A 10877-nucleotide genomic window follows, 5' to 3' on the forward strand; every position below is an offset into this window, starting at 1 on the left:
CTTTGTATCTCAAGATGCTTTATATTCAGATAAAACTGTAACTCTAAGCTCACTCCTCCCACTGTCACATAACACCATTAACATTCTCTTCTGGATGTTCAACGCCTGAGGTTTAGAGGTCAAACACGACAAAGATGGACTTGAGGACAGCCAATATTTTGATCCTCACCCTGTGAGGTCAATGAGGACCAGGACATAAGAGAATCTCTGCGGCAACCTCCCAAGAGTTGGTGGGTCCCAACCTTCTGACAAGGACATGGTGGGACCACAGAGGAAGGAGATCAGCAGTGTACAGGACGCCTGAGGAGGGCCACACAAAGGAGAACAAAGCCCCAAGCTTTCACAGAAAACAGTTTGATCAAGCAGTGGCCATGACTCAGCCAGACGGCTGGCACTGACAGGAGAACTGAAAGGTGCTATACTTGGTTCCAAGGTAAATCCTGAGACTTAATTGACCTTGATAAATAGCAAGAAGTTAATTATAATTAATACAGATATACTTTTAACTTGGTCTTGAATATTCAGCAGAAAAATATGACAAGTTGAACAGAACAACGCCATGGGAATATGCTAGCTACAGAAGAGGCTCGAACCACTGACGCCTCCTAACAGTTTCTGGCTACCCTCGTAACCAACGGCTGGCTGTTATAGGCTGATGGACTGCACGGGATTAAGTTGCTGAACGCAGGGACCTGACATCCTTGGACTGGAATCTTTAGCCTGACCAAGCTGAGGTTCATGCAGAATGGAAAGGGTTCCAAAGGAAGGCCTTCACAGGAAAGGCCTGGCTGTGGACGCCTAGGAGTGGAGAAGAAAAGCTTCCACAAAAAAGCGCTTCCGCAGAGTCCTCCGAACACAGGCCCTCTGCCCGCAATGGACACATATCACCTACAACCACAGCACAGCAAAGGAGGTGGTGTGGGGCGCGGCCAAGCAGGGGACGACGGCACACACAGGCAAGGCAAGGCCAGCCGCGAACACGAGCGCCCAAGGCGAGCCAGACAAACACGCCGCCCGGCCAGGCTCCCACCGCTCGCAACCCCGTGCGCTGCACGTCGGGCAGCTAGGAGCGGGGCCCGCCTGACCTCAGCTCTCTGCACTCCGACTCTGGTCTTCAGTTCTTCATCCCCCACAGTGCTCTCGCTCAGAAAGCCCAACAGCCACACCGCAAGCAGCAAGCAAGAGCCCTCTCCCTCGCTCCCTCTTGCCGCTTTTGCTGTCTTCCACCAGCATGAACTGTTAAGCCTTCTGCCATGCCACCCTGCTATGGAGCCAGCTGAGTACGGACTGAAACCTCCACCAACTGTGAAATAAATAAACTTTCCTCCCTGAACGTTGGGCATCAAGTCTACGAGGGCCACACAAATTCCTGTGTTAAGCAGTACATTCCAGTGGCTGGGGACACAACTCAGCAGCATAAGCACCCACCTGGCAAGTGCAAGGTCCTGAGTCTCATCCCTAGTACCGCAAAAAAGAAAAAAAAAAAAAAAAAAAAATCCAAAAAAGAGAATTTGATGCTACGTTTCCCAAAACCAAGGAACAAAACAAGGAATTTGTGTGGCCCTCATATATTGAAAGAGTGGTCTGACATTTTTCTGTGTGCATGCCTGGCCTGCCTACCCCCAGCGGTGAAATTGAGCGCAGAGCAAGCGTGGATCATGACACCATTCTGTAACTAGGGTTGTGCTGTGAGAGAGGTGACCCGTCCCTTTTACGGCCTACCTGATCCTCACGGGCCGCAAGGCATTCCTGAGCTGACCTGCTCCCAGCGGGGAGCTGCTGCCTGGAGACAGCTGCAGCGCAGGTTGGCCGGCCGTCCACCCTACCGTCCACCCTACCGTCCACCCTACCGTCCACCCTACCGTCCACCCTACCTACGCATACCCCTCTCTTCTCCAGCGCAGGTTGGCCGTCCGTCCACCCTACCGTCCACCCTACCTACGCACACCCCTCTCTTCTCCAGAAACTCAAATTCCTAACTCTGAATTGTGTTTCCAAAAGCACAAGCTACAACTAATTCCCGCTTTAACAGCCACTTTTAAAGGAGGAAGCACTGGTAGGAAAATTAAACCAATGACCACGAGACCTGAACACCTGATCACCACTTCTTTGAAAGAGAGAAAAAAAAAAAAGGACAGACTGGAAGTGGCTGAAGCACTTCCCAGCCTCAAGAGACAGAGGCAAGGCACGCTCAGAAAAATCCTGCTGCGGGCCCTGGGCGAGAAGTCGCGGAGGCATGTCTGTTGTCTCCCTACTCAATACGCTCCAGGGGACCTCCCTCAGCAGCAAGACAAGGCTACGTTTTACTCAACATCCACGCTGCAGAAGCCATCTCCGTGTCTGTGACATAGTTATGAAACCAAGGTAGAACCTGTACTTGGCGTCCAGCAAAGGCGACTTGGACCTTCTTAGCAAGAGTACTCCCCCCTCTGCAGGCACGGTGACGAGCACCAGGCACAGCCAGGAGACGGGGCCGTCCTGAGAGCACGAGTGAGCCAGGAGTGTCTCGGAAATTCACTCCTGAACCGACGTGTTTTGCTCCTATACGTGCTTAGGAAACAGCTCCTTCTGATGTCACCCAGAGGTCAGCTCTGGCCACTTGGTCTCAGCTTTCAACCTCCCATACCTGCTGGACAGGAAATGGTGCCCACACACGAGGCAGGGACGTCACCTTCAGGTGTGTCTTCCGGGATGGTGAAATCCATCTGACCCAGAGACGAGGTATGTGCTCCTTGTCTGCGACGACTTCCCTGTCTCGGTGCTGACAAATGCTCATTTTCTATGGGCTCAGCCTGTTGCTGGACAGGAGAGAGGCTCAGACAGAGCAGGCCTGACCCTTTTCAGAGACTCGCTCTCTCATCCTTAGAAGAAACAGCCTCCCAAAAGGGGGAGAGTACGAAGTAACAGAAACAGCCCAGCAATGAGATCAGAGAAAAAGAAGTTGCCTCACGCTCAGGGCGAGCAGCACGCGTGCCCCCAGTCACTGCGCTCTGCCTGGCCCGGAGACGGCCCCTCACCAGATCAGACCAGAAAGGAAACTGAGGCGAAGCAGGCTCAACGGGCCAGGTAAGGACAACACTAAATTCAGGAACCAGTAAGTCCATACACAAAACAGAAATACAGAACCCTGCCTACAAAAATAAAATGCCCCAAAAGAAGGAAAAAATGCAAACATCTTTTGTAAATGGAGGGGCGAGAGACAGAAAACAAAAAGAAACAAGATATGCTGCATGTAAGTACAAATTCCCTACGATGAATGTGAACGTTACGCATATCCACAATGTACTAATACAGTCTGATTGGGGAAATCTTTATTTTTTTATTTTATTTTTTATTTTATTTTTTGTGGAATGAGGTATTGAACTCAAGCCCTTGCACTTGCCAGGGAAGTGCTTATTCTACTGAGCCATCTCCCCAGCCCCAGAAATTTTTAAATAAATTAAAAATAAAATAACATGTCACAGAAAAGGAACAACATAATCTTTCTGTGCTCTCAACTTAAATTTATCATCATTTGAAATAAAGGCACAAGGCCAGGGATATAACTCAGTAGCACAACAACTGTCTGGCAAGCACGAGGTCCTGATTTCAATTTCTGGTGAAAAAAGAAAAACAAAACAAACAAACAAAAACCAGGTATGGTGGCACATGCCTGTGATTCTAGCAGGAGGCTGAGGCAGGAGAATCATTGTGAGTTCAAGACCAGGTTGGGCTACAAAGTGAAATCAAGGCCAGCCTGAACTGCACAGAGACCTTGTCTCAAAAAGAAAAATAAAAAACACATACACACGCATAAGCAATTGGCAAATAAGAATGACAAGTTCTGATTACATAAATGAATCATAATCCAGAACCCAGGAAACAAAAGCAAATCCTTACCTCCTTCCAGTTATCTCAGTGGGACCTCCAAAATAGTACAGGAGAAAAATTCAGCTCCAAACCTTCCAAATGTCAGGATATACTGATTTTGTGTTCCCAGAAATCAAAGAATGCATGCTAGGAAAGAATGGAGGTAAGTGTAGGAAAACTTTTGAAAGAATAGTAGGAATACCTCCTAGGAGACAGGCAGGGTTCTGAGTGGGTTATCAATAAGTCCACTTCTCTGAGAAAGTTTTCTGGAGCAAAATCTCCAGGTGGGTACAATTATTACAGACAACGAAGCTGGGTAGAACTATTGTAGGCAGTCAGACAGGGCTGGACCCTTGAGGAGGTCTGTGCAGAAGACAGGAACTAATGGAGACTGGCTAGAGGCACATCTAAAAAGGACTGAAGTCAAAATGGCCACATTTCCATTCTTCCGTAAGGAATATTCGGAAGCTTGAGATTATTGGTTATCTCTGCTTTGAGATTTCCCATCATCTCACCGGGGTGGGCCATCGTTTCCCACCCACTGAGACTAGGACTAAGACCACCAAGACCAAGCTTGGACTGCCTAGTGAGACCAGTCCAAAGAAACTGAGAAAGAAGCTGGCTGCTGTGGCGCGTACCGCTAAGCCCAGCTCTCGCAACAGTGAGGCAGGAGGATCGCTGTGTAGCCTGGGCTCCACGGGGAGATCTTTCCTCAAAATACAAAAGGGAAGCGCCAAACACCACCTAACGTCGTCTGGCGTTTTACAACTTTTTGGGCCACTATTCATCAAGATTCTGCTTTTCACCTCGGGTCCCTCTTATTTAACGTGGTTATAAAGTAAAGCTTCAATATCGAGGACTTGCTAAGGCCCTTGTCCTTGCCACACTACCAGAAGCTGTTGCATCACACAACAGAACCCATCTTCACTGTCTCCTTCAGGTCACCAGGGTGACACCTCTGGATCAGGCCACCACTGCTGGGCAGGAAGCAGCCGTGGGAAGAGGGACCTGCAGCCCCTCTGCATCTCATAGTTAAGAGCAAGGAAGCAAAGGCCCGAGGGAGGGTGTGTGAGGTGGAAGAGAACAGAGAAGGGAGGAAGGCGACAAGGAAAACCACAACTCGTACCCTCAGACTACACCGCCAGGACTCCTGCTACCAAGGCTACCTGTTTCTGTACTCCCTGGGTTTGCTTCTGCTTTTTTTCCAGGCCCATCACACCAAAAGCTCGTAAGAATACTCGAAGTCTACCCTACAAATCACCTTAGTTGATAAAGAAAAAGAATGTTAAGATAAAGGAACAGGATGAGAGTTCAAAGTATTTTTTAGGCAGAATGTTAGATCACCCCTCTCGATGATGATGGTGGTGCTGGTGCTGGTGGGATACATCCTGCCCTTCTCTTCAACTAGCCATTATCTATCTGTGAATGGCCCGTCCTCCCCTCCAAACCAAACCCACAAAGGAACTTCCTATAGAATCACAAAGTCCACAGACTTCCACCCACACATAAATATGTATTTCCAGCTCCATTTTCTCATTTTTCTTTCTTTCTTCTCCTTTAAAAAAATAAATAAAATAAATAAATAAATAAATAGGGTCTTGCTATGTACATTAGCCCAGGTTGGCTTTGAGCTCATGACAGTCCTCCTGTCTCAGCCTCCCAAATGCTGGGATTACAGGAGCGGTTGAGCTAGCCTTGCACGCCTAACTCTTGAGGCCCTACATGTTATTTGTGTGTGCACATTTAAAATTCAGTCTAATACATCCCTTTATGCCTCTTAAAAAAAATTCTAGCCCAGCATGGTGGTGCACATCTATAATCCCAACACTCAACACTCAGGAGGCTGAGGCAGGAGAACTGTTGCAAATTCAAGACCAGTCTAGGTTACAAAGTAAGCTCAAGACAGCCCAGTGAGACCTTGTTTCAAAAACACAGACAAACACACAAAAACCTCCTCTGGCGGCATCACCCACACCTTCGGTTAACCCCTGCTTTGCTGAGCATGAGAACCGTATTTCTGCATGAGGCACCGTCTGAGCTCCATCTTGCAAAAGTGCCAAGCTCCATACTCCTACCAAACAGTGAAACGCAAGAAAAGTGGGCACTCTGTCCCAGAGGCTGTGTCCACTAAGTAGCCAGGCGAGAGCCTCCTCCCCAGAGAATTCCTCTGCCACCAGCCACTTGGCAAAAGCCACATCCCGCAGCTCACATCAGCAAGTCAGGAAGAACAGAAACAGCATTTTCTGCTGCATTCAATATCAACATCAATTGTTGGTTTTTAATTTCTGTTTTGTCACAACGATCCAACATTAGAGAGAAACGTATGGATGAACTTCACACCCACTTCTGACTTACAGCAAATCAAGACATTATGCCAATTTTACCCCAGCTGGACATGAAAGTACTTATTTTCAATGGCAGGCAAGTAATAAATGGCAGGCCCTAAGTGGTGGAGAGGCAGGTTAGAAGCTGAACCACAGGGGATAGTCAGATTCTGCCAATTGGAGGGAAAATGAATATATGAATACTTCCTCTTGTTGGACTCTATCTCCGGCAAATTTTGAGTGTTCTGAGTTAGGATTAGGGCCTGAGTTTCCACAACTCATTAGCCTTAGGCAGACCTACTGGAATCAAGCAAGTGAACCATGTCAAAATCAGCGCCCGTCTCAGAGCCCACCAGCGAGCACAGCACTAACCAGACAACAGGCGGGCAGGGCAGAGCGGGCACTCAGGCTGCTGGCTCTGGGAATCGATGGCTTATTTATAGCCCTCTGCACAGGCAGCTGCAGGGGCCAAGGCCAGGCCAAGATTCGTCACACCCTGGCCACTGGCCACCTGATTTGCTTAGTCACACGGTGACATCCCACAGGGCAATGTACCCAGCCTGTTAGACACTTGGCCCAGCATCAGGTCAGGCCTGGCTTCACCGCGGGAACTGGCTTTCACTGGCCTCACGTGACGGCCTCAATGTGTGGGGCGGGCAGGCCACTGTCACTCACTGGACACTCGGGCATGTGACTAAGGGGTCCCCTCCCTCATCTTAAGTGCCTCCAGGTGCCCCCTCCCCAGCTTCCCTCCTCCCCAAGAGAGCAGGGAAATGCTGGCCAGGACACCTCGCGGCAGGGCCAGCCCAGGTCCCCCCACACGCACTGCACGTGGCGGTCGGAACACACAGTCCCTAGGGTCAAGTTGAGCAAAGATGAGGAGGCAATGCATGCACCCCCCTGCCAGACACACAGAACACTGCTGGAAATGCTCCACAGCTGTGGGCCACGCCCCTAACCTCGGGATGAAGGAGGATCATCTCAGCATGCATCGAAAAATCCGTGTCTCCGATTACACTTGACCCCTGAAAATTTCACAAGTCACTGCAGATGATATAAAGCACAAAGACCTACCACAAAGGACTATATGTGAGGAGACACTCTGCAATATGTGAAGCAGAGATCTACCCAGATTACAAGAATGAAGACCATAAAACAAGGAAAAGTCACAGAAAACAAGACAAAGCCTAGACACACCTGATCAGGAGAAATGCGAATAGTAAATCCAGGTGTGAAACATGCGTACACACTAGCAACTGGGTAAATGAAAGCAAAGCACTGCTTTTCACCTAGATTGGCACTACTTGGTTTGATTGATTTGATACAGGGTCTCTCTACACAGCTCAGACTCAGTGCTCCTCCTGTCTCAGCCTCCCCAGTGCTGGGATTACAGGTGTGTGCCGCCACACCCGGTTCCAGGGCTGGCACAACAGCACAGCATGCGGTATTAGGGATCGAACCCGGGTCCTCATACTTGCCAGGCAGGCGCACAGACCACTGAGCTATCTCCCCAGTCTCCTTTGGCTGGTTTTTAAAGACAGATCATTAGGGGCTGGTGAGATGGCTCAGTGGTCTAAAGCACCTACTTGGAACAAGCTTAGCAAAGCACAGGGACCACAGTTCAATCCCCAGCACCACATGCCAGCCCCGCCCCCTGGTGGGCTGAGCTGGCCACACACACACACACACACACACACACACACACAAATAAATGTTAAAAAAATAAATAAAATTTTTTTTAAAAAGACAGGTCATTAAAGCTAGAGAAAGCAAGGTGGAACAGGGATTACATGGGTGAGCTTGCAACTCCTGGAGCACCAAGGGCACCTGCTATGTGCAGCCTGTCCCTTGCAGCCCACCTTTACAGACAGGCATGCAAAGAGATGAAACTGCCCTGGGAAATAACCATGTAGCCTCTCAGAAAACCACACGAAGGCCCAAGATCCCAGCTACACCACTTAGGATTCTCCTCAGAGAAATGCAACCAAAGATACCAGGGGCTGTCCGCTGGCCTATAATGAAAACGAAGAATAAAGCAAGTGTCTCCAGTTGTGGGCCACTATACAACATTTAAAAGGACTGAGCTACCAGAACCCAAGCCACGTGCAGTGGTGTGCACCTGTGGTCCCAGCTACTGCAGAGGCTGAGGCAGGAGGATCACTTGGACCAGAGAATCTAAGGCCAGCCTTGGCAACATCGGAGTACCCTTCTGCAAAAGACACAAGATGACAGAGCATGAACTACAGTGACTTTGGACACTGTGAGCCCACAGGTGACGCCACAGATCGGCCATTATACAGGTGTACACATATAGTTGGTCGTTTTTGGTTTGTTTTTTTTTAGAAAAAAATATTTGCAAAGCATGTGTTTAATAAAAATATCTGTATCCAGAATAGTTTTAAACGGCCTGAAAAATGCGCACTATGAATAGAGAGTTCTTAAATGGGAAAGAAAAAGTGACCAAAAGGGATCTCAGGGGCCGGGGAGATAACTCAGTGGAATAAGTGCTTCCCTGGCAAGCGCAAGGGCCTGAGTTCAATCCTCGGTTCTGAGAGAGAGAGAGATCTCAGCATTAGCTGAGATAATGTCTTAAAAATGTGGGCCGGGGAGATGGCTCAGTGGAATAAGTGCTTCCCTAGCAAGCGCAAGGGTCTGAGTTCAAGCCCCAGTTCCGGAAAAAAAAAAAAATGTATCATGCACCTGTAATCCCAGTTCTTGGGAGGCTGTAAATAGGCAAATCACTAAGAATCTGATCTAGTAGTGAGACCCTGAATACCCTGTAGACCTTCCCCTAATATACAAAAAAGAAAACAAAATGTAGAGGCGTCAGGTGTGGCGGTGCCCACCTGTAATCCCAGCTACTTGAGCTGCCCAAGCAGGCGGGTTGCAAGTTTAAGGCTGGTCTGGGCAAGTTAGCCACACCTGCCACAAAATATAAAAATAAAAACGGTTTGGGAAAGGGGAAGTGCTGGTGTGGCTCAGTTATAAAGCACTACTAGGTGTTTTAATAAATAGAAAGGGGCAGGAAGAGAGCACAGTGGCTTAAGTGCCTGCACGGCAAGCGCAAGGTCCTGAGTTTAATCCCTGGTACAAAAAAAAGGAAAGAAAAGAGTAGAGAGAGAGAGAAGGAAAGAAAGAAGCCAAGTGACAAAAGATTAACAGTTACTTACAGGCAATCGATAGCTTTACCCTTTTGTAATTTCCAAACTCTAGCGGCCTCAGATCACCTGAGTGAACAAGATGCTCTCTCTGCTCGGGGCGCCAGGGCGCCAGGAGAGCCTGTGGAGAGCTACACATGCAGTGAGAAGGTGCTGAGGGGCTTCCACCTGTATCCTCCACATCTGTCTGCATCCTGCTCGGCCCGTGTATATTCCCCTCACGCATTCTACGACCTTATCCTGAACTACACATCAGTTCAGCTCACTCTGTGGCATACCTATAAATTTTGATCACTCACACACACAAAATCCATTATCCGGTTCTTAAGTGCAACTGTGCACCTCACAGCTCCTGAAGGTCAAAGGGCCCCGAAGACACATGATGGACCTGAGTGTGACAGGTGGGAAAAAAAGCTGAACATTCCTTGCCCTCATTTTATTTTATTTTTATGTTAGTACAGAGTCTACAGGGTCTGCAGGGTCTCACTACATAGATCCGACTCGTAGTGATTCTCCTGCTTTCAGCCTCCCAAGCGCTGGCCTTACAGGCGTGCACCACCACGCCCAGACTCCTTGCCTTGCTTTTAAAATGTAAAAGCCGGTCTGTTGGTCCATCCAGGATAAGGAGCTAATAAGAAATACTCTTACAAGTTTGTAAGATGAAGACAGATACCCTAAGAGAAAACGTGTCAACTAATCAGGAAATTTTAAAAAGGTGCATAAAACCCAAAGACATGAGAATCAAACAGCCGCCACTTCGGGGTGGGGCTCCACAGCTTCATCTCACTCGACACCGATGCCACCCACGGGGCAGCACTTGTCCCCTCACCGCACAGCCCGGGAGGACCTGCACAGAGGCTTCTGCGCGCAGCCTTCCTCGGGTGCGAGCCCAAGGGCTGGATGGCCACAGCAAAGCCCTCAGTGCCACCACGCGGCCCCACTTTGGGACGTGAGCCCTAAGATACTTCCCCACACCCTCGAGCACAGAGGTAGGGTGTGAAAGGAGTGATAGAAAGCCCAGGGCCAGCCAGGACGCAGCGCGCGGAGCCGGGTGTGCCCACTCTGCAGGTGAACACGCCCAGGGCAGCAGCGGGCGTGTGCGCGGGACGAGAGGCCCCAGGGAATGCTCAGAGCGCCTTAGCTTCGCCGCGCGGGTCTCCGACGATTCACACTTTCTTCCTTTGTTGGGATGTTGGTCACCTGTCGTTTTTACCTAAATACGACTGGAGACGTGTATCAGGGGTCCGACAAGGCGGGCGAGCCCCGGCCCACGCGTCCCCTGGAGCAGCCGCTCCCCGCCCACTCCGGCCCCCGCTGCCACCCGGGAAGACGCACCCAACCTTCCCGAGCGCGCACCCCGGCCCTCTGCAGACGCAGGTCAGCAGGAGCTGAAACCCCTCTCAAGCCCTTCTCGGCTGGGCCCCCGAGTTCCAGGCCCAAAGGGGCGCGCGCGGAAGCTCGAATCCGAGGAAGCCCGCGGGCGACTCGCCTGCCCGCCTGGGTCCGCGGCGGCCTGGCCCGAGGCCCGGCCCCCAGCCCTCGCCCG

General features: G+C 50.0%; 1 protein-coding gene across 1 annotated transcript in view; it reads right to left on the minus strand.

Annotated features, from left to right (window-relative positions):
- The window catches only part of Fbxo31 (F-box protein 31), a 32531-nt gene extending 24218 nt beyond the window's left edge, over nt 1–8313 (minus strand). Inside the window, exon 1 of the mRNA XM_012517808.2 lies at nt 8293–8313. The gene's annotated coding sequence lies outside the window, so the exon portion shown is untranslated. The remainder of the gene's footprint in view (nt 1–8292) is intronic.
- Nucleotides 8314–10877: the final 2564 nt, after the last annotated feature.

This window comes from Octodon degus, unplaced genomic scaffold (assembly GCF_000260255.1).
Source record: "Octodon degus isolate 3935 unplaced genomic scaffold, OctDeg1.0 scaffold00215, whole genome shotgun sequence".
NCBI classification, from domain to species: Eukaryota; Metazoa; Chordata; class Mammalia; order Rodentia; family Octodontidae; genus Octodon; species Octodon degus.